This window comes from Amblyomma americanum, chromosome 1 (genome assembly GCF_052857255.1).
Source record: "Amblyomma americanum isolate KBUSLIRL-KWMA chromosome 1, ASM5285725v1, whole genome shotgun sequence".
Classification (NCBI taxonomy): domain Eukaryota; kingdom Metazoa; phylum Arthropoda; class Arachnida; order Ixodida; family Ixodidae; genus Amblyomma; species Amblyomma americanum.
In genome coordinates, this window is record NC_135497.1 from 290,052,847 (window position 1) to 290,076,656 (window position 23,810).

At 44.3% G+C, this 23,810-nt stretch overlaps 1 long non-coding RNA gene across 1 annotated transcript; it reads right to left on the bottom strand.

Annotated features, from left to right (window-relative positions):
- Positions 1-1,544: 1,544 nt before the first annotated feature.
- LOC144098033 (uncharacterized) lies at positions 1,545-16,591 on the bottom strand. The gene is made up of 7 exons (XR_013307125.1): positions 16,325-16,591; positions 15,178-15,301; positions 13,464-13,546; positions 10,643-10,789; positions 7,784-7,941; positions 6,343-6,501; positions 1,545-1,698 (listed from the first exon to the last, which is right to left on the bottom strand). It is a non-coding gene; the product is annotated as an uncharacterized LOC144098033 (long non-coding RNA).
- Positions 16,592-23,810: the final 7,219 nt, after the last annotated feature.

Below are 23,810 nucleotides of genomic sequence, written 5' to 3' on the forward strand. Positions count from 1 at the left end.
CGATCATTGGAAGAATTTGCCAGATGTTACGCCATTTGTCACAGTCGCAGAATCAAATCTTCGTATGCAAACGAAGACGCTCCTATAATCTCAGTCTCGTCGCGGCATCTGGTTCTTAGAAAGAGAACCATTTTTATCAGCAGACCGACGCTCCTCAAAAACCGGTGGAATAGTCACTCTAAAAAAATATTACACACGTTTAACGCTAATACATTTTGTTATAGGTGAGATGAGACGAAGCGAAAGCCTAGTGTTCCATTTATGGCAAGTGAATGTACAAAAAACGGCAGTAACAGCGATTAATAATCGAGTCCGAAGCGAGCGGCCCTGCATCCAAGGGCGCCGACATTTTAGAAACTATATTCTAGCGTACGCAAGAGCAGCGGCAAGACCCACGCACGCTAGAGTCGAAAAATATCTTAGATAACGGGTGAGTACGGTAAGGCACGATCTGAAATAGCGTTTCGCATTTCTACACTACGAAGAGCGCTTTTTTCGTAGCATACACTATCCAATATGCCAATTTTATAATGGCAGTACATTCAGCAGCGTCAGAACGTCGATTGAGCATTCATCGCAGCTTTGACAGTGCTGCAAGGAATTATTGAGATTAAGTATAGTTATCGGTTAATAAGGGATTAATAGTGCCTCAAAATAGTTACCTGTGTTTAAAATGCTGCTATACTGACTGTTAATGAGAGGCTTGTCGCCTAATAAAAAATAGGCAGTGGCTTAGCTCAGCTAAGCAAGAATATGCATAGTGAGAGCTACGTACGCACGTTTGGTCCTTCGATATTAATTCTTACGCTGAAGGGCCTCTTCACGCCAAGCAACAATATCGGGGTCCAAAGCAGCTGCTCGTACCCAAGCACATGCCGCGCGCAGTACAGGCGCTCACCGCCACTTCACCCATGAAACGCCACACTAGCAATGCGCATACCCTCAGGGCATTTATACTTCAAGCTCCATAGCCAAGCGCAGCTGGTTGCCATGGCAACGGTGCATGCGCAGTTCTTACTCCGGCCTTACCACGCGAAACGCGGCTCTGAGTAGCGTAGTGTCCCCAGTAGCACAAATGGGGCTCTGAATCGCGGGCCCTTGTGGGCCCGGCACGGCAGCCCATAGGGGCCCGACGTGGGTATGTGCGGGATTTGCAACTCGGCATCAGGGGGACCCTCAAGGGCAGCCCAGTGGGCTTACTGCATAGCCCCACAAAGCTCCGCTCTGGATCCCCGTGGGCTGGCCTGTCTGGGCCCCTTTGGGCTAGCCCGCACTGGGCCCCTGTGGGCTAGCCCGTTCTGGGCCCCTGTGGCCTTCCTAGGTGACACTTGCGGGAAGTCAACAAAGGTAACCCTTATAGAACGCATAGCTGTATGCCTTTGGGCTCACCGACCCAATTAGATTTAAAGCCCACCTTGGCAACCCAGAGAGGCTTTCTCCACTTCATCAGTATTTTGTTGTGTGCATGTTACTACAGAAATTACATTCCACATATCTGACATTACAATACAAGCAATTATTTATTTGTTTTTGCAAGACATTTTACAAAGCCATGTTTACATGTTTAGAAAGCCCTAATTACTGGGGTTAAGCGTCCACCCCTTCATCCGAGCTTTCCGACCGCCATACCAGTCTCTTGCCCCACGCAGGAACGCAGCCACTCTGTTGTTGATGCCTTCCATGGTGGCTGTTGGGATTCTGCGCTTAACAGGAGATGAAAAAGTGAACAAATAAACACACATATCAAATTAATATTTAGTATGGTGGATAAAAATCACTTTGCACCGTATTACTGTCACATCTTCCAGGAAATGCTTCATAACTCTATGCAATGCTACAATATGCAATACTTGAAATATCAGCAAATTTCTTTTGCTATTAATATCTGTAACCATAATAACCATAAATATCCATAAGAATAACCGAAATGCATGAGTCATTAAAGGACTATAGACCAAAATTTATGGCGTGTTTTCTTCTGTCAAATGATGCGTAAGATAATAAAATACATGGATTGACGGGTGGTATTTGCCTAGAACCCCGCTAAATAATTTATAATTGAATTTCTTCTCACATGCTGTTTTGGTTTCATGGACCGAACGACGCCTGTCGTCAAGTTGATGTTTTGTTCACATGATGCAACTAGAAAAACTAATATAATCGCTGATATGTAGCTTTAATTCACTACGACATTTAATCCAGCCTCTTCCAAGACCTGGAATGAAAGAAAATGACCCGTCAGCAATAATACAACCAATATTTTATGCCTCATGTGACTTAAACACCAACTACACGTCACAGTCATTGTTCGAATAATGAAACCGAAACAGCATGAAGCAGTTTTTCTACAATTTAGTAGAAAAACTGCAGATTTCGCTAGTTGGTGCTGATGCATAGTGGTGGTTCAAAAGCGCAAACACACACGGACCAAGTAAGAGACGAGACACACAAACCAGCGCTGAACTTACAACAGATTTTTTATTAGGAAGAAGCACGTCATATATACACATACGAAAAAACAGCGCACATGCGCAGTGTCAACAAGTCTCATAGTGCTAGTACAAGGAAAAAACCGCTTTAAAAGCACGTGTGTATCTGCAGAATAGCTAGTTACTATGTATCATATTCATTTCTCGAAGTGATGATGTAACAGATGGCGTACTCACGCACGCATTACTTTTTCTGATAATATGAAACGTCTCAGCTACTTGTCTAGTGCGTTGGTCAGAATAAACGAACAAGACATCAGTATCACAAAAACGGCGTACATTTGCACGTGAAACAATGCTTAGCTAGGTTAGTTTCTCTCTCTGTCTTAAAGAATTAGCGTGCTCCATGAGCCGCCCGTTAACGTAGCGGCCAGTCTGGCCTATGTAGGTAAGGACACAGTAAAAGGGGATTTGATACACTACACCAGTCTTACAGGGAACATATCTATTTTCATGATTTATGTTGCAAGCATTTCTTCTGTGCCATTCATGCCTTCTTTGAACCGCCGCTCCGACTCTTTCTAGCTTGTTAGGTGCTGAGAACAGAACCTTTACCTCATGCTTGCTCCCCACCATTTTAAACCGGTGCGACAGCTTGTGGACATATGGCATAACCACTACCTTTCTTCTCCCTTCTTCCGAACCCTTTTCCACCTCCGAGGTACTTGCAGACGATTTCAGCGCACCAAGGACTTTGCAGTCGATATGAGAGCTAAGTCCAGGACACAAGCTTCCCTAAATCTGTCTGCCTGGGCTAAGAGACTGGGCATCATTTTATGATAACAAGATTTCTTTACTGCCATGCCTAAGCATCCTGTAACAATGCCACTTTTTACAAGCTTTGAATAAAAGGTCCTGCAATTCAAATGGGCTTCTTTTCTAGGAGAATACTGCCAAAAGACATGGTTGGTTTCGAAAGACAATTTTTAATCAAGAAATCGCAAGACTGTTTATTGAGTGCCTTCATGTGTGAATCTCAGTTAAGAACCATTACATGCAAAAACATCCAGAATATTCGACACAAATTCGGGAGTCACGGACCTAGCCAGCACCAGGTAATCATCCACATAAAGGAAAATGCGTACGCAATAACCGGCTAGATCAGTCTTAGCTTTCATATCAACCCGACTATATAAATATTACTGAGAATGGGAGCTACCTAGGCACCTATGCACACACCCGAGTTTTGCATAAAAAGTCGACCATTCCACTCAACAAACGAGTCCCTCACGTAGTAAGATAACAGTTCCAGACAGGATCCTGTTGTGATTCCACATTTCTTTGGGGCACCCATTCATCGTTGTCATCCGTAATGCAATGCTGAAGATACTGGATTAGTTCAAAGTGTGGAAGGGAACAAAACAAATCAACCACATGTACGCTGAAACCATCACATAGTGACCGGCTCTCATTTTGGAGGAAATCAGCTACTGCCTCAGAATTAGGTACGAGAAACGGATCCTTTACGCGAAGTGACAACAAATGTTTGCAAAGATATAGGTAGACAAAAACAACTGCCAAGAATTGTGCTCGGAGAAGCTTGCCCGGAAAGGCACGTTAGGCTTGTGCATCTTAGCACTAAAGAAAATTTCTAGCACCGAGTGTTCAGCTTCCTTCAGTTTCTTTGCTATACCTTCTAACTTAAACTTCTGAAGTAAAGTCACCGCCTTCTCTGAACACAAGAAACAGTTTTGCAATTCCTTGCTTTAAATTTGTCTTTCAAACCCAACCATGTCTGTTGGCAGTATTCCCCCAGAAGTGAAAATCCCTTTTTGAATTACAGGTCCTTTCATTCAAAGCTTGTAAAAAGTGGCATCATTACGTGATGCTTGGGCATGGCAATAAAGAAATCTTGTTATAAAATGATGTCCAGTCTCTTAGCCCAGGCAGACAGAAGTAGGGAAGCTGGTTTTCCGGACTCAGTTCTCATTTTGAGTGAAAACAAAGCCCTCCGTGTGCTGAAATCGTCTGCAAGTACCTGGGGGGTTGGAAAAGGGTTCGGAAGAAGGGAGAAGAAAGGTAGTGGTTATGCCATATGTCCACACGCTGTTGCACCGGATTAAAAGAGTGGGGAGCAAGCATGGGGTATAGGTTCTGTTCTCTGCACCTAACAAGCTAGAAAGAGTAAGGGCGGCGGTTCAAAGAAGGCATGACGGGCACAGAAGAAATACTTGCAACAAAAATCATGAAAATATATATGCGCCCTGTAAGACTGGCGTATTGTATCAAATCCCCCTTTCCTGTGGCCTAACCTACATAGGCCAGACTGGCCGCTGCGTTAAGGAGAGTATGCAACGAATTAAAAGTCAATTGCAAATGTTTTCAATGCATAGAAATGATGCTAAGAACCATTCACACCAAGTATGAGTCTTCAGAACTGCGCCGGCAATTTATTATGAACTTTTAAAAACCCTGTTTTTTTTTTAAATTTGCGGGCCAATTGGTGTGCTTGTAGTGACCGATTTTGGAACTAAAATTGTTGAAGAAAGACGTCACACTACCTATGACGTCGCCCGGCCACCACACGCTCTCATTAGCTGAAGCCACGGCAGCGACGACGTCACGGGCACACTTCCGGTAGCCGTGAAAATCGTCTGCTCGTGCCGCCGCACGACCCTCTCGGGCAAGCGCGAGTCAGGGCGTTGCCTTCGCGCATATGGTTTCAATTTTCCTCTGCCGCCTCCTTCTGTCGGGAGTTCCGGAGCCACTCGCACGGCTCTTCGTGCGCACGCGTAGGGCTCGATGCCCATCGCGGCCGTAAAAGCGAGCAGTCACAACTCGAGGTCAGGGTTTATTACTGCTAATTACCACAGATGACAAGCAAAGAAACCCGACGCGCGCCGCAATCCAGGAAGGCAAAGAGACCGGAGAGATGCCGCCATGCCGCCGACGCTGCTGCTGGGCGCTAGGAGCGACAACCGGAAGTTGCAAAAGAAACGTCATCTGATGACGTATTCATGGGCGGGGCCCAGTCCCAGAGCTGTTTTCTTTATTTTTTTCTGGTGATCCTCGTGTACGAGTTGAGGGGGAGAGGAGGAGCGTAATTTTTAATCGTCTATATCTTCGCTGTTGCTGATGCTAGCTGTAAAGTTCTTGCCCTGAGGTGACGAGTGATCGAATGCCTATCTCTCGTCTGCTTTAAGTAATCTCAATTAATTGATTGCATAGTCCCCTTAATGTGTGGCTCATGAGCACGCTAATTCTTTAAGAAAGAAACTAACCTAGCTAAGCATTGTTTCACGTGCAAACGTACGCCGTTTTTTGATGATACTGATGTCTTGTTCGCTTATTCTGACCGGCGCACTAGAGAAGTGGCTGAGCCGTTTCATATTATCAGAAAAAGTAATGGGTGAGTGAGTATGCCATCTGTTACATTATCGCTTCGAGAAATCAATATGCTACATAGTGGGTATTGAGTCTGCAGATACACACTAGCTTTTAAAACGGTTTTTACCTTTTACTAGCATTAGAAGTCTTGTTGACATTGGGCATGTGCGCTGTTTTTCCGTGTGTCTTCTAATAAAAAAATCAGTTGTAGGTTCAGCGCTGGTTCGTGTGTCTCGTGTCTTACTTGGTCCGTGTTTGTTTGCGCTTTTGAACCAGCACTATGAATTTCAATTATAAATTATTTATTGGTCGCACATGTGTAGAATGTCTAACGCATGGTTTGAAAGAAGAAAACGCACAAGCAAATATATGGTACCTATTTTCCTTGAAATTAGGATGCGTACGCAGTAATTCATAACGGAAGTGCTGAAAACCACACCAGGTAGATTGAAAGTAGCTTTTACCTGCAATTAGATACCGCGTTCACAAAAAGTCTATAACCTACAGAAGATTGACATGTACTCACCAACAATTGCGCTGTACAGCCGCAGGTTCTTAATATGCTTCTTTTTCACCCGCCCCTTGAATGTGTACCTGAGGGCCAGAGAAGTCTTCACACAGTCTTCATATTAAGTTTTGTAGCCTCATCAGCTGTCTCACCCCCAATGAGTGCTAGCTTTTTGATCTGAAATTGATTATACAGATTATAAAAAGTGAACTATGCCATGAAAACCTTACAATGAATCTTTCATAAAACTCTCTCTTCGAGAAACCATGTGCAAGTCAACAAAAAATCAGAAGCATGTAGAACAGGATCATATAGAGTACTCAAACAGACCTATGATCACAGTGGTGTGACCCAGCTTAACGATAAAAAAATTCTCTGTTGTCTTCTAAACGGCCATCTTTGCTTCATCATATTAACTTTCTTTTATGCATGACTCAATGGCATATGCTTCCCAAACAATAAGATAAGGGAGAAAAGTGAAGTCATTACTTTAAGGCCACCTTGAACCGTGACAAAACTGTAGTCTGGAGCTACATGAGTGATGTATGCACATAACCGCCAGCTGGCACTTTGAACAGCAAGGCTAATGCTTGTGCTAATTTCTTGTAGTAGGCTAAATATTATCTACAACAAATCCTCATTCAAATACACTTGTACAAAATGAAGCTTTCAGGTCTACAAATCCAAACGCAAGATGAGACAATTTCGAAGTTCCGACTTAATCTGAAGTGGACTCACCATATGTAGAGGGCTCAAATTAAACTACAGCTGAAGAAAACACTACGCATGAAAATTATATTAAAAGGAATCAATACGTTGACAGTAGTTCATAGGCACCATTGGAAGAAATTCCATGTACCTAGTCGCAAAAAAACACCAGCCCGTTTCTGGTGATTACACCAAACTGGCTTTTTTGATACGGGTTCTGGTGTGACCGTGTCTGGTGTTCCGTCCAGATCAGGATTTTCAGACACGGGTCCTGATGTGGGGTAGAGTGGTGTTCTTTAGTTTGTTCTGGTCTGGTGTTCTGTGCTGTGACCCGGTTGCCTGATACCGGCTCTGGTGTGCTTTGGTTTGGTGTTTCCTGGTGTGGTCGGTGTACCATTCGATTTAGTGTGGTTATTGTACCATAGAATATCTTGATTGAGATGCTGTGAGATTGGACATACTATCATGACAAGAGATCCCTGCGAATGGACGCCAAATGCTGCAAAACAGCAAGGACTCCTGATGTCGAGACAGGTGCACTAAAATCCACCAATCTCGCTGCGCCGGCCTTGATGGCACGAGCATTTAATCAGATGGCACCTGCACGCAGTTAGGCATAGTGTGGCACACACTCGCAGTGTCACAATTTTTCACATGATTGTACACTGGAGCATCCACATAGCCGCATCATTCCTAATCTTGCCGAAGATGAAGAGCAAGCACGTATCGTAAAGAAAGAAAAAATGCTTACATTTGCTCAAGAGCCTCCTTAGCTTCATTGGTAGACAAAATTGGCAGTATAGTAAAGATGGAGGCCCCTAGCATCATGACCTTGCATCTTTTCTGAGAAAGTCGAATATGTTGCATTTCCCTGATAGCAGCTTGACTCCAGCTGTGTAGCCACAATGCCTGAAGAACGAGAGAACAAAATCACGAATTTGTGTGAAATGCACTATAATAATCACAGTCCAAAGACAACTAGCAAACACTGCTATTAAATTTAGCACAGTGGTGCAAACATATTACACATTCAATATGACTTGCAATGCCTCTGCAGCAAATCAACTGTCTTCTGCTTTATAGTAAATCAATGCTACTCACATAAAGCACCCCACTTGCATTAATTTGCTTGAAATCAGTGTATGGATGAGCTAGTATTTCACACTTTCATTCAAACAGTGCAACGATGAACACGGACAAGGGGGAAGACACCAAAAATGCTTTGAGGTGCCTCCTCCCTTGCCCCTCTTTATCATCATGCTGTGTGAATGAAAGTGTGAATTATTGCGTTAACTGCTTTTCTTTTGTATTCATAGCTAAATGCTTATATTTACACCACAGCTGGGTATGCTTGCATCATAATCTGAATTCCTATCATATTTTGGCGTTGCAGCTGATATTGAGCATGACAGTCCTTCTAACACAAAGTCAGGCTTTCTGAGAAAATCAACAGCACTCTAGCATTTACGGTAATTTGATTCATTACCAGGCTCAGAGATTCTAATACTTGGTAACCTAGAGAAATAAATTGATATGAAAATTCTACTGCTGCAGAAAACAAAAAATTAAGAGGAATTAAGGAATTAGAGAAATGATTAGAAGATGCCTGTAAAGATGGGCACAAAAAGGAGATAAAATGTAGTTCCACTAAAAAAATATTTGATGCAAGTATATTTCAGGGTCACAAAATCCATGTATTGAGACTTTTTATGCGCACAGGGTGCAGAACTGTAAATCACTGGCGGGCTGCATCTATTTATAAGACCATTCCTCTTCAATTCTTCCAAAATAGTGGCAGCAAAGCATTAAAAGCCGACTGCTGAAATTTATTTTCAGCTGAATTCCACATACAAAATGACAAGGCTGGAATGTTAATGATTCGAAAGAAAACCGTAAACAAGATGCTCTGAACCCTGGCGCTGATAAAACCCTAACAGATGTGCAAACAAGCTGTCAGATTATTTTTCCTGCTGAATGTATTGAAACAAAAGCTGCCTGAGCGCACATCAGTTTTGTTTAGGTATAGCCTGCTATACACATCCTGAGCCTCTGGTGCAGTTCACTGGACAGTACCTGCAGACACTTACACACAACAAAACCCACAGTAGATTCTACGTACTGTGCATTGCCCACTACGGTGCCTAGCACTCCCTGTCTTCCAGTGAGATGCACTTCTGTTGGTGCATCCATGAGTTAGGGTTCCAGTTATAAAAAATGTCCCGAGTTGATTACGAGTTAAGTGAATAAGCTTAACCAGTTGACTGGTTCTAAGCAGGCAGATGACTTGCAAGAGCCGCTTCTCACAGCAATGCAGATAACAATAACGGCTTCAGGACACTGCAGTGCAGGGCTCCAAGTTAATTTATACCAAGTGGCGTTCTTTAAGCTTTGCTGACATTGTATGGCAGACCGGTGCCTTTTTCAAAGTAGCAATGTTTACTGCCACACATACATAACATACAAGACGCATAATTCCTCCCAACATGTATGCAACAAAGTATTGCAACCGCTTCGAGCCATCTCTATAGGTCCAACTCGGCCGTCCCTGCTAAGTGTGAAAAAACTGGCTAAGATATGTTTTTTTCATATTCAATGCTTCAAAATGTTTTTCCAAAGCATGCAGCAAAACTAGCGAAGAAAAGCTCAAGCACACCTATGCTTGAGTAAAAAGCAGCCAAAATTTTTTTACGTGCAAACTGAAGTAGCCGAATTTAGAATTTGACTTGCAAAACTCTATGCATAACAGCTAGACAAGAGAGCAGAGACGGTAAGAGAAAGCAGGGGCTCAATATAGGCTACATGTTAGACTCTAACAGTTACTTCTATCATGGCATCTGACAGTTAAGCAATAGGCCAGCTAGCATTCAATTCAAGCTTATTTTCATGCAAAATGCTTTCAGTGATGGCTACAAGTTATAACATACAAATTTTCGTTGTTACGTACAGACAACCAGAGGATTCATGGACGATGGCAAATGTGGCGGCGCCCACGAATGCTTATATTGAATCAGCATCACTTAGGCCTCAGTACCTCAAATCCAAGATTCAGGGTAAATGACTGCTAAGTACCATCTATCTTTTGTTTCCATGGCATGAGTATTCACTAAAAGTTGTTCATTATGAGTAATTTCACTGATCATGCACTGCCGCACTGCACATAGAGCCTAGGCCGTTAAGCTACTTTTATCCTCACACGAGCTAACTGCACCCATCATTTAACTTCCTGTAAATAAACTTTCACATGAAGACAACATCTACAAATATTTGGTCCCGTCTTGTATGTTTGTCATTATCATTTTTGGCGCTTTTATGCAATAAACCACTAACAAACCTGTCGTAATTATCATATACCATGATGGAGTGAATATATGCCTCTGAGATAAATACAGCTAAAGCTAGCAATTACTTTTCAGTGCATCCATTTTTCTCTTCAGTGAATTATGAAACATCACTCGAGAGCACAAAACACACGAACGAAGAGGATAGACACCACAGACACAAGACATTTTTGTGCGCTGGAATGATGTCTCATAATTTTGCCCAGAACCGACTATCCCAGCCCTCTATGCTTAGCCTTGTGGAGCGCCTTTTCTTTGCACTCCGCTGTCACCTCTTGAGCACTTGCTGCTGGAACTGCATTGTACAACTGCTTCTGTTGACCAGATGGTAATGGAAGTCCTCTTGTGAAATACTGCATCCTTTGGGATTCCCTTCATGGTGTCATACATTGCCTTCTCTACAATGAATTCAGATACACCTACAGGAAAAAAAACAAGCGTATGGAAATTCTTAGCCATATTCGCAGCCAGGAATGTGATAATAACTGTATCTGTACGCTTCACAGCGGCAGTATGCTTTAACGCACGTTGAAGCAAGAAAGTAAGAAATCCTCTCGTTTATTACCAACACAAGACTTACATCTTGACGTTGATGACGCCATACAATAGTGTTGAGTTCTAATAGCTGTGTGAAGTACAAGAGGCAACTGCTTGCTTTGACATTTAAAATACACAACTTCAACTGCACAATTATTGAAAAAAAAATGACTTCATCCTTCAAAATCGCAGATTAGTATATGTGGTAGCAAATACTGAAAATAAAATCGTGGGAGCACTGCCAGTGTTTAAATCAACACGCGGCGACTGGTTCGGTTTATGGTTCGGTTTATATGGGTTTAACGTCCCAATGAGGCTCAGGCTATGAGAGACGCCGTAATGAAGAGCTCCAGAAATTTCGACAATCTGGGGTACTTTAGCGTGCACTGACAGCACAGTACACGGGCCTCAAGAATTTCGCCTTCATCAAAATTCGATTGCCGTGGCCGGGAGCAAATCTGCGTCTTTCGGGCCAGCAGCCGATCGCCATAACCACTCAGCCACCGCGGCGGTTTCTCAGTGACTGCTAAGAGCAATTTTCTAATTACAGTCCTTGCCCATGCCCTTGTCAAGCAAGGTACTAATGCTGGTTGACCTGCAGAAAATCTAATGTGTCCTCAACATGCTGCCAAGTTAGCACATTTCTTGTAGTCAAAATTGAACGAAACATTACTTAACATTTTTTGAGCTAGAAGCGAATGAGCTATTGATATAGTCCAAGGCAAACAAATTAGTGCCTTAGAAAACTGTTCAACGAGGGGCCCACACGCAGAGACTCTGGACTTGCCACTGTTTTCTTATACAAAGTGAAACAGGAGTGTATGGCTTGTTGTGCTCATGTTAAGCAAGACAAAATATAAGTAGAAACAAAACTGAAGTAAAAAAGAAAAATTAGACAAGTTCTGTCATTACACCTTATGTGACACTAGAGAGTACATGTTCATAAAGAAGTTGTAAAATGGTCATTTTGAAATTTTGCACAATCATCAAATAGCGATGAACATAGTCAGTATGCCTTTTCTTCACACAAAAGCTTTCCAGCGGCTCCGGTGCACTTTGGGTTTTTTAGAACAGTGCCTTTAAAAGACAGAAATTGATCAAGCACCACAAAATGGTAATAACTGCGAATCATCATTTTCATTTCCATGCTTCATTACTTTTTAACACCACCTCCCATATGACCCACATGATTTGCTGCAGGAGCAGATTTCCGGTGTGGACCTTTCACATTCCATGAGGACCTGGCTGCCTTTCGAATTGTTATACTAATTTTCACAATGAAAGGGCCGTTGAGCGAGTTTGACAGCAAGCAAAAACATGATTTTTAACCCAATAGCTTAAGGAAATAGTTAAGTGGTCCGTAACATTATGCTTGTAAAAAGACAACTTCAGGTGTCAATACTAATCAAAGTTGCCATCAGATATCAGCTTTGGCGTGCTCATAAAGTGAGGGTGGGGTGCTTAGTTAAAATGACCAATTGTCACGGCTGGTACATTGTGTTACCTACTTCAATGAGGAAGGCTGTAACAGACTATCCTCCAAAATTTGACGTCTGGCATAAAGGCTGAAAAGCAAGAGCAAATGAAGGACCACTGAGACCTGAAATTATTTCCTACGTGCACAGTTATGCACATTAAAAAAAAGCTGGCAAACGGCACGAAGTTATACTGGTATTTTGGCCCCAGATCCTCGCTCATTTGATCTTCAGTATCCCAACTGAATCAATAAAAAAGACATGACTGTTGAAGAAGGCATAAGCTCCCGTAAAGCTCATAAGCAGTAAGAAAAATAAATTCTAACCCCTCATAATAATACAAAAGTCAGCAAATGAGGCCACTGTGTCAGTCACCAAATAAGTGACCATGTACAAACTATACACTGTAAATGCACAAACTCTAAATGAAAGCAAAGCATGCCCTGCACATGTGAAAAAAAATTTGTGTCAATGTAAGATTCTTGGCAAAAGAAGGCGTCACCATTAATGTCATATGCTAAAAAGGAAGAGGGCAGCTAAATGATGCGGCACAATTTAGAATTCAGCCTTTCAGTAAATTATATTTTGTCTAGTACCATGAGCATCGTCAGAGGAGAAGACAAAAATGAAAGGAAAGGTGCCAGCTGTGATGAGGCCTGCCACAAAAAAAACACTGAACAGAAGTGATGCACAAACAAAACAGAAGGGATGCACTATGCGATGACACAACACAAAATAACAAACAAGATGGCCCAAACAATGAACAAAAAGAGAACAACAAAAAGAAGGTAAGCAGTACTAAACACTCACACCTCTGCAAATTGAGAGCAGTCAAATATATAACACCTATAAACACATAATTTTGGTCACATTTTTTTAAATGCTGCACTAGACATTAGAATACATGAATCCTCAAGTGGTATGTGCCTACCATTAAATAATTTATAATTCCATTTTCTTCCCTGATGTTGTTTAGGCTTGATGAGCCAAATGTTGGCTGTGATGCCTACTTGGCCTTTAGATCTGGTACAACACCTAAAACAGCCTGTTTGAAAAGCTGGAATCAGAACAAATGCCATACCAGCAGTTATATTACCAGTTTTTTTGCTTTTGATATGACCTGAAAACCAACTACACGTCGCAGCCATCTTTCGGTTGATGATACTGAAACAATAAGAAGAAATACAATTATAAAAAATTTACCAGTCATAGAGCAAATATCACGGGGTAGTCCATGTACATAAATGTCCAAGGAATTTGAATGAGGACGCAAGCAATCATCTGGTGTCCATAGTATATGCAGTTTCTTTGAAGCTTTCTTTAACTATGATACCAGGTAGCATGCCTAAAGGCTGAGTCAAACAGGTCACTATAAGCTCCTAATTTCCTGTAAGTGTATTAGAGCAAGTATATTCACTGAACGTGTACAGTGTCATCACCAAGCAAGTGAGATGGCAAAAAATCAACTCACCAAGATAATCACCGAGGTAACAATTTACGGCGAACATTCACCTTTTTTCATTTAGCACATTTAACTTTTATGTGCACAGGCTATAATTCAACAGACACTGAAGTAGTTTACAGTAGACGGTGCTTATTTTCTACTCAGATCTAGAGGTAGTAAACATGTAGCAACTACAGTGAAATGTTCATTTAACAGTACCTCTTGCTGGGCTAGTTGGTGTAACATTGTGTAACAAAAGTAACAACAGCGCTAATTTTCACACAAACCACACAGAAAAAACATAATGGACGGACGCTGTCCTGTCTGTTCTTTTTTGTGATTTGTGTAAAAATTAATACTGTTTTTACTTTTGTTATACAGTGAGAGGCTACAGAAGAGAAGCTTACAAGAGAAGCTGTAAAGTCCAATTAATGTTTTATCTTTGAGGCATATTCACAGCTTCACTATATAACACCATACATATTCTTTTCGCCAAGTGAAATAAGACGTCTTTGCTGGACCACTCTCTGAGGAGTGCCATGTGGCACCGGCATTACTGCAGAAACTTGACATGGTTATCCTTCTACTATGATTGTCTATGAGGAGTGCCATGTGAGATGGGTACTAGAAGAAAAAAATGATAAAAGCATTGCTCTAATGCTGTAATATCACTTTAGAATGCTGCCCTGTAGCCCATTACTTCATATTGGTGTCTTTTAAAGCATGGCTGCATTGATGGGGGTCTCTAGTGGCTGGAGAACGGGTGGGAAGGGAACTAGAGAGGGACAAGGAGAAAGTAACGGAGCTGAGGCTATGACAGTGTGCTCGTCGTTGTTGTGTAGCCTTGGAGCTGAGCGGCCAGCTCTGGACTCACTGGTGGTATGAGGGTGCGGGTTTCCCTTTTTCTTCCACCCTGTGTGTCGTGCTGTCAGCTTTGCATTTTTTGCGTCTCGGCTATAAGAAAACGTGTTAAGGATTCTTGCTAAAAATCACCATGAAATTTTAGAAATGATAGGACAAATGTTCCAACCACCACTAACAAGAAAATCAAAATTGGTTGCTAGCTTCAGATTCATAAATTTCCTACATTCTAGTAGGGGGAGTCTCAGATTCCTCGTTAGTTTTGTAAGGGTTCTGACGCCAGCCGAGACCCCCTAAATTTAAGCACTGCTTCTTTCTGAGCATGAAACTGGCACTATATGATGATGACCTATTGGGAAGAGACACACGTTATTTTGAATAGGGGAATTCCAATACATGCCATCAACGTTCTGGTCCAAAGCAGACATTGCAACACACTGATCTCAACACAGAGGTGAAAAAAACAGTGCTTAGAAAACTTGGTACATACTTGTGCTCTCCAGTGTACGCTGAACGGGCACAGAAAAGAACAGCCCCAAATCTGGACAGTGCAGACATCCTCTCCGACGAAGCTCTTTTCATACATCTTCACTACTGAAGAGCAGGCACTTCACCTGGGTAACATCATAATTTCCACCTGTGTATTTTGCACCCACAATGCCTGGCACTTCCTGAGAAATATTTGTAGTGCTGACATTTCACACAACCACAAGGAAATATTTAAACAGCCAAACCTCAGATACATAACGCCACTTGCTCACGCTAGTTTTTATGATAAGCTCTGTACTACTTAGGTTATTCAAAACCACTTAATTTTAAAAGGCTACAAAGCGCTCTTTATCTAGGGCTACTTCGTCAACATTTAGCAATTATTTTTATTCACGGCCGCCTGCAACTAAAAGAACTTTACAGCTGCAGGCAACGTTACCAATGTTACAAAAGTGATCGAGCAGGCAGCTCCCTGTTTGTTGGGGTACCGCAGTGACGCGTCGCTCAATTCACTCAGTCGCTTGCATGCCTTGACGCGTCACTCCCCTCCAATTCTAAGCTTGACAGCTGGTGTAATCGGCTCGTGGAGGTGTGTTCAAACCTTAAGACGCCACATCAGATCACTATAAAGACGATATACGCGTAGCAAATAACACAACGCTAAGCAGACCGAGCGGCGCACGCTATCGGCAGTCCCCAACGGGCCGATAGTGGCGTCAAGAACACGCGTGCAGGCAGTGCACGATCACGTCCCACGTCGAATAATGAACAGGAAGTCGAGCAACCACCTTAACGAAAGCCCAAAACATAGTCACGCGCTTTGCTGGGCGGTATACAATTGCCACATTTACGTTTAGGACTCCTACACGGGCCTACCATTCAGCAAACGCATCTATGCATACACCTCGGCGCTCGCGTCGCAACGCATACACAGTGAACACTGACAAACCAGCAGGTTGATGATTCGTTGTGAAATGCACTTTGCTGCCGCGGAAACAACCAGTGACTCACACGCAATGCCAAAGGGAAACGAACAGGAAAGAGCTGACAGAGCCTCGTCCCTTCCGGTTCTTCTTGCATTTGCGCTCGCTCGTTTATTTTCGTGGTCTCAAATTGCACGCACTCTTGCGCTACACTATGGGTATCACCTGGAAACGAAGACTCGACGCATTGCAGTAACCGCTTTCTTCTCTTGCTTCGCGGCTGCTATGGTTGAAGTCGAAAGTGTTGTCAATATGACACGGCTCCATGCTTCTCGGCGTGGTCAATTTTCACAAAGTACGCGAATGGCTGCATTGCTGACACGCGGCGCAAGTTACGATAAGCAGGAAACCAAAACGGAAGTTTGAAGGAACGATTTTGAAATCAGACACAAACAGCACACGAACAGCAGGACGGACCACGGCATGGCTCGGCGTAAGGCCTGGCCGGATAACACTCCGGAATTTATAGAGGAGGGCGATGAGGGGAGGAGGGTTTGCTGAGTCCTGCCACGTGACCTGGCAGCCAGCGCGCTGGATTTGGACGGCGTTGGGAAGCACGCTAGGCGCTGGCCCGTGGCTATTATCGTGCCTATTAGCGTCATGGTAAATAATTACTGCGAACTGTTACAAAATTGCAGTTAGACTAAGGCGCTCCGCGCCTCCGCGTATCATTTCCTTGCAGTTTTTATGTCAAAAGCAGGCCACAGTGTTTCAGCTCCTTGCAGAGCAACTTTAGAAATTGTTTTCTTAGCTTTTCTCGTTTCTTTCTGGTCTTTTGCAGACCGGATTAACGAGCTTTCACTGCATATTCTTTAGCACAGCACCAAGTTTTTCCTAAACCGCATTTTGTCTTATGCTACAAAGATATGATCGGCAGAACAAGTCTGCTTTACTCAACTTCAAAAAAAAAAAGAATATCAAATGTTCTACAGAAGCTTTCAACAAAATGTGTATTACTGCAAAAGCTCATTATATCGAACATCAAGGGACCATAAAAAGTTCAGATTATCAACCGACCTCCAAAAAAACTGACAAGAATCTCTTGTACCAAAGTATAGGTCGGAAGAGGGTATCGTCTCAGTTATTGCTGGCAGCCGGAATTCGTCTACCTATATGCCTTGTCGTTTTGAAGCGCATAAAAGTTAAATACATGCTTAATTGCATATTTTATGCGGGATATATTTAGGTTGAACGCGAGAATGCAAGCTATTTGCCCACATCCGCCTGGCTTCATCAACGTGCTGAGTGGACAGCCCATATACTGAGCATATATATATATGCCCGCACTTCAGCCATGCGACCATGCTCCATCGCTGTGGCACCCATGCAGCCCTTTTACATGTGATGTAGGATATGCAGCCAGACTAATGTAAGTGGGACTACATGTTCATAGGTGTCGCCGGCCAACGATCGCTAACATTACGCGTGATGTTTCTGCGCTGCAAACTCCAGAATAATCGACGCAGGACTTACAAAGGCTACAGGCAGAAATATACTCCTGTTTCCACACACAATGTCGTCAGAGTGATGCACGCCAAACCCCCATCGCGCTTGCCCGCAATTCACCGTCGTATAGCCTAGGTTCATGCACACACATTTTGCCACTGCATAGTCCACGCTTAGCCCTTTTCTTCCAGATATGTAGGCAGGGAAGATGTGGGAATGACAGATATGTGCCCATGCGCCGCCCACGTATTTTCTACGCAGTGCCTTTGTAGCCTGTAGGCGGAGATATTGTATCTTTGCCCACACGCAGCTAGCCTCCTTAGATCCGTGAGGGTGCTGCAGGGGCGCCCCTATTGGAGGTGCCCGCACTTCACCATCATATAACCCCATATTTTATGCACACGAACTGCATGCAGCCCATTCTTAGCCCTTTCATACCCTGTTTAGGATACAGGCGGGGAAGATGCGGGAAGGGCAAATGTGCCCACGCCTAGCCCATGCGGGACCAACGTAGCTGTTGCTCAGACAGCTCAAACTGCATGCCTACAACACTTCGCCACTGTGAAGCCCATGGTTTAGCCCCAGTATTTCCCACACAGGACCCATGTAGGCCGAAGGCGGGAATACCATCTCTTTGCCCACTCAAAACCAGCGTGGCTCCCTCAAGGTGCTTTACGGGCAGCCCCAAGACTGCTGCCTACACTGAAGCATGATAGAGCCCTCACTGTTGCCCACATGTATCTGGGGTGGCATGCATTCAGCCCATGCTTAGCCCTTTCATGCCCTGTTTAGGATAGAGGCAGGGAAGATGCGGGAATGACAAATGTGCCCATGCCTTGCCCATGCGGGACCAACATAGGCGTTGCTCAGACAGCCCAAACTGCATGCCTACAACGCTTCGCCGCTGTGCAGTCCAAATTTTACCCCCTGAATTCTCCACACAGGACCCATGTAGGCCGAAGGCGGGAATACTCTCTCTGCCAACGCAAAACCACCGTGGCTCCCTCAAGGTGCTGTACGGGCAGCCCCAATAGGGGCTGCCCACATTTCGCCATGATAAAGCCCGCACTGTTGCCCGCATGTATCTGTGTTGGGACCCAGGTGGGCTGCCCGCACTTTTTGAGCCCATGCGTAGCTGACGAGGGGCCCACTCAGGCATAAAATGAGCAACCCAAACCTTTTTTGCCGGCACTGCGCGCACGAGGGACCCATGTAGGTTTATTGCGGCAGCCACCAGCCATCATTGCCCATGTCGGACCCGCATGAGCCCGCCACCTTGTGCTACTGGGGGTAGCTCACGCTACAGTATGCGGTGTGAAACTGGATGCGTTCTTGGTAAATCTAAGTGCCGAAAATGATGATTAAATTGTAGGGTTTAACGCCCTGTAGAGACTTATGAGCTATGAGGGATGGCATTCGTAGTGGGTTGCTGCGGCTTAATTTAGACCATCTGGGATTATTTTTGTATTGGACTTACATCGCACAGTCATATAGCACAGCACACAGGCGTTTTTGTATTTCGCCTCCAAAGAAATGTGGCTGCCGCCGGTAGTGTCTAACCCGAGACCTTGGGGGGTTCCTGTCACTCTGGATACGTCGTCGAAATGCGTTCAGAATGCTGTAAATTTATTATATCCAGCTAAACGTGTCCGGAATGCAACCGAAGCGGAGGTTTACGAATATTTCGCGGGCATTAAATGTCGCGAAGCAGATGTGACATGCCCCTTAGGGCCTTCCTCGTTTAGTTTCACGCGCGTAGGACAGCTATTGCGACAAGGGTAATGTGCAGTGGTATCGTAAATGTGAACTTGAGAGCACGCGTGATGAATCCCATTCGCGAGCATCATAACTTCTGGGATTGAACTGAACTCGAAGAGCACCAAGACGCTCTGCAAAACTCGTACGATGAGGCGGGTAACTGGAAATAAATATTTTTGAGTAAGCTCAAATTCTACCCAATTATCTGTATCAAACGTGTTATTGATGATGGACGGCGTGCTGTCCTTAGGGATCTTTTTTTTGTCTGATTAACTTCTTGCAAATGCTGGGTGTTTCAGCGAACACTTTCAAAAATTTCAATAAACAGGTTTTTGGAACAAAAATATGGCTTTTGCGGCACTGTATTGCCAGTTCAGGCGGATACCGGAAAGCCGGTGAATTGTCTAATTACTAGGCTGGTTAAATAATTTCTGATTAACTAACTTTAGCGGTCACAGGCAGGCAGCTACTTGAGATTAGATTTTTGTAGCTGTTCGTTAGTAATAGCTATGCAAGTTTCTAGAATTTTGGAAACGTGATTATGCTCGCCGCTGCAGCTTGACAAAAATATTGAGGACGCTTAAGCTTAGCCTTTAAGAGTGGAACGCGATAGCGTTATCGCTCCCCGTTCGCACCGTCCACTTGTTCGCTCGGAATGCTCTTTACTCACACAATGACAATTTTCATAATACAACACTTCTAAGTCCACAGCCCAACAAAGTACAGAGCACATTTTCATCTATAGAGCATGCGGAACGAACCAAAGAACTCGGTGCCTCGGAGGGAGCAACGATCTGCGTGAGCCAAACGTCGTGATCGGCACGGACAGCCGGGCCGCGACGCGCCATGAAGGCGCACGCAGTCACGGAGCTGACGCCCCAATGGGATCATCCTTTGTCCCACCACGCAGACGCATGACTCCTCACCAGCAGCACGGTACACATCGCAGGGGACGCTTTCCCACCAGACGCGCTACGGAGCAGCGATCACGTCAGAGGCGTCCCGCATCGAAGCTGCAGCTAGTAATCGGGCTCAGAGCGGAAAGAGGAGCCGCGTCGACTAAACACGAGAGTTCGAGTGACACACGTTGCAAGTAGGAAGAGGAGAGAGCGATGAAACTTATTAAGGGCAAGGGTATTGGGGCATCCTCGCAACGGTCCCCGCACGGCCACCGAAGCGAGTAAAACTTGCGGCAACCCAGTTTTATTTTTTGTTTGTGCGGTTCAACCCATCCGAGTCCTCTCTAGGTCTGACTCGTCCCTGGTCCCTAGGGGTAAGTCCCTTCCCGTAGCTTCATTTGTTTGTGTTGTTTGTCCAGCTGAAATAATTTTTAGCATCATATTTCAAAACAATGCTTCTAAATTTTATAGAAGCTTTTGTGGTGTTTTGTTTTGACGTTATTTGAATTTTGTTTTTGTTTGTAAATGATCACGTGACTCTTTTGTTTAGAATATTTGTTAGTTTTCTACCAGTTGCTTCGTGCCAGCGTCGTCAGCGTCGGCGCTGATCCCTCGGTCTGCGTTCTCGCCGTTGCGTTAATTGTTGTATATTTTGTAGTAATTGCACTGCTTTATTACCGCATTGTCTAGTCTCAGCTCCGTTGAGCTTTATTTTTGGTCTTTGCCATATTTCATGTTGGGCTGCGTGTTCTACTGCTGAGAGTTTCTCCTCGTTTGCTCCGTTGTGCGTTCTTTGTTTGCCAAAGTGAATTGTGTTTGTGTCTGTCACCGATGTGCCATTGTAAGAATAGACATACCAAGTGCGCCACCCGCAGAAGCACCTGTACGAGATAAGTATTAGTGTTCATTGTGCCAAGCCTCCTACAGTTGTGATCAGTGCACTAATGTGTTTGCTCACCATGGCCACTTGTTGCAGCACCAAGAGTAGACTCACGGGATCGTGTCGAGGCTCAGTACGCTTCTATTCTCTTCCTATTCAGGTGAGGGAGATGCACGTGTTCTTTGAGCTCTTTTTTGTGTGTGCATGCACGAAAAAATGTAAGCTTGTGTACAAACACGAGTAGGCTTTAGTTAGAGCGCTCGCTTAGTGTTTTGTGCATTCACGAAAATTTTAAGCTTGTGTACAAACGCGAGTAGGCTTGCGTTAGAGCGCTCGGGTATTGTTCTGCAGAGGAAAAGGGAGCGCAATTTTTAAGCAGGCAGTGGTTACACAGCAACAGATTAAAGTGCTTCCACGTACCTACATAAACGACAGAGGTATGACGGCCGAGTCACCAGCATAGCAGATTTGAAGCTTAACCTTTCCTCCCGCAGCATAGCGTTCTTGACAAATCGGCTCACGTACGTACGAACCTGTGCATTGGAAATTATATCGCTGGGTAAAGTAAGGAACAAGCACCACAAATGCAGGACTTCCTGATTTATACGAACGACTCTATTCAGAGGTTCAACAATTCAGTCTGCCACCAGAACAGCAGCAGAAGCGCAGGATGCATTAGAAAAAAAGAGCCTGAGAAATCCAAACGAAGAGGAAACATTATGCACCTCACGGTTGTGCTTATCTGCTGTGTATTGCTCTCCTGTCTGTAATTTTTAATGCAGAACTTGCAGCAACAGTGCATCTCTTTCCGCTTTGGCAAACATGCATTATTTTCGAGGGTGAGAACTCGGACACAATGGAGCTACAAACTTGCGCATAATGTTCCTCTTGCTAGGAAGTAGTTCCCACAAGTGGCGAAATGATGGCGTTTTCTGTTTGTGAACAGCTGACGAAAACATATTATTCACCAAAAAGTCATCAGTGCTCACTCTGTGCTCTTAATAAAGGAGTATGGCTACTTTCTACACGATATGTATATTGCATGTGCAGGTTACTAGTGCAAACATGAATCTGATTTTGAGGTAGAAGCCTTGCTTGCTCTATGCAGCGAAAACTTGTTTGTGTGTGTTAACGTTCATTGGTTCCCATAAAAGATGGCGAATTCATGCAACCTGCCATGTAGCAGTTAAATTATTGATTGGCGGCGGGAAGTTGCTCGGGAGGGGCAACCTGCTGTTGAGTTGAGGAAAGCCGGACCGGCAACCGGTTTATTGCCCGGGCAGGGGAACTCTGGTCCAGGCCCAGAACGAGCTGGCGCGACACGCACAGCGTGCATCACGTGATCGTGCAGCCATGCGCGTTCTCGGCCTAGCCACATGCAGTGGCTGGGCTACTGCCTAAACATCTCCCCTGAAATATGGTAGAGTCTCTTGGGCGGAATTACACAGCGTCCACTCCTGGTGTGATGGTGCGAAGAGGCGTCTACACAGGTCGCGTGTGATTCTCCCATAGAACTTCCGTCCAGAGATGCCTCGTCTACGTCTGTCTCTGCATCTTTATAGACAGATGCCTCGCTGTGTTCACCTACTGATGCCTCGTTGTCTTTACCTTCGCTCCCAGACTTGGGAAAAAGAACAAGGTTGGTCCAATCGCGCAGCACGGTGCCGTCTCCAGTGCCCACGATGTAGGACCGAGGCTCGTCTGCGGGCCTCTGCACGCTCCCTGTCCTCTTCAGGCACATGACTCAGCACTTCATCCTCCTCGAGAAGAATTGGAAGCTGACGCACGCTATGCCACTTTGTGTAGCCTCGATGCCACTGCGCATGGTATTTTTCTTCAAAATTCCGAAGTTTGGTGGCGTCTGGCAAGCGAGGAACCAGCATTACGGAAGTGACGGGAAGCTTTGTTCTCAACAGCCTCCCCAACCTTCAATCAGGCTGTAGGCGTTTTTGAGTGGTGTTGACCTGTAGAATAGGAAGGTCAGGTAGGGTCCTGTGTCTTTTTCTATGAAGACTTCATGATTTTCACCGCAGCTTCGGCGAGTTCGTTGCTCTGGTGGTAGCGTGCGCTAGAAGTGATATGCGTGAAGCCGTGTTCAGGAGCAAACCTGGTAAAGTCGGACGACGAAAACTTAGGACTATTGTGAGACCACCACCTCTGGGATACTATCGCGGGCGAAAATTGATTTGCAGTGTCTGATTACTATACCTGAAGTTAACTTTTCTAGACGAACAAGTTCAGGATATCGGCAGCAGTAATCAGTCACAATTAACTACCAATGAATATTGAAAAAGAACATGTCAATTGCAATGCTCTGCCATGGTCAAGGCGGAAAATCAGTGCTCCGCATAGGCATTTTGCGGTTGCCGGTTGTATTTATACTGTCACGTAGTGGTGACGGCAGTCGAAGCAGCGATGAAGACGGACGAAAGGGTCTTCTAAAAGAAAACTGTTTATTGGGCTGACTTGCACCCTAAAGGGACTGAATCACTCGGCGGCGGCTAAGCGACCATGTTCATGTTGAACTGTGGCTCGCAACTATTTCCGATGCTTTTCATCAATAAAGGTAATATTCGAAAGAAAAAAAGTTAATTTGCGAGCAAATAAGTAAAAACGTCTGCAAGAGCTGTAGCGCTCAATGCAAATTACGCAACAAAACAATAAAATG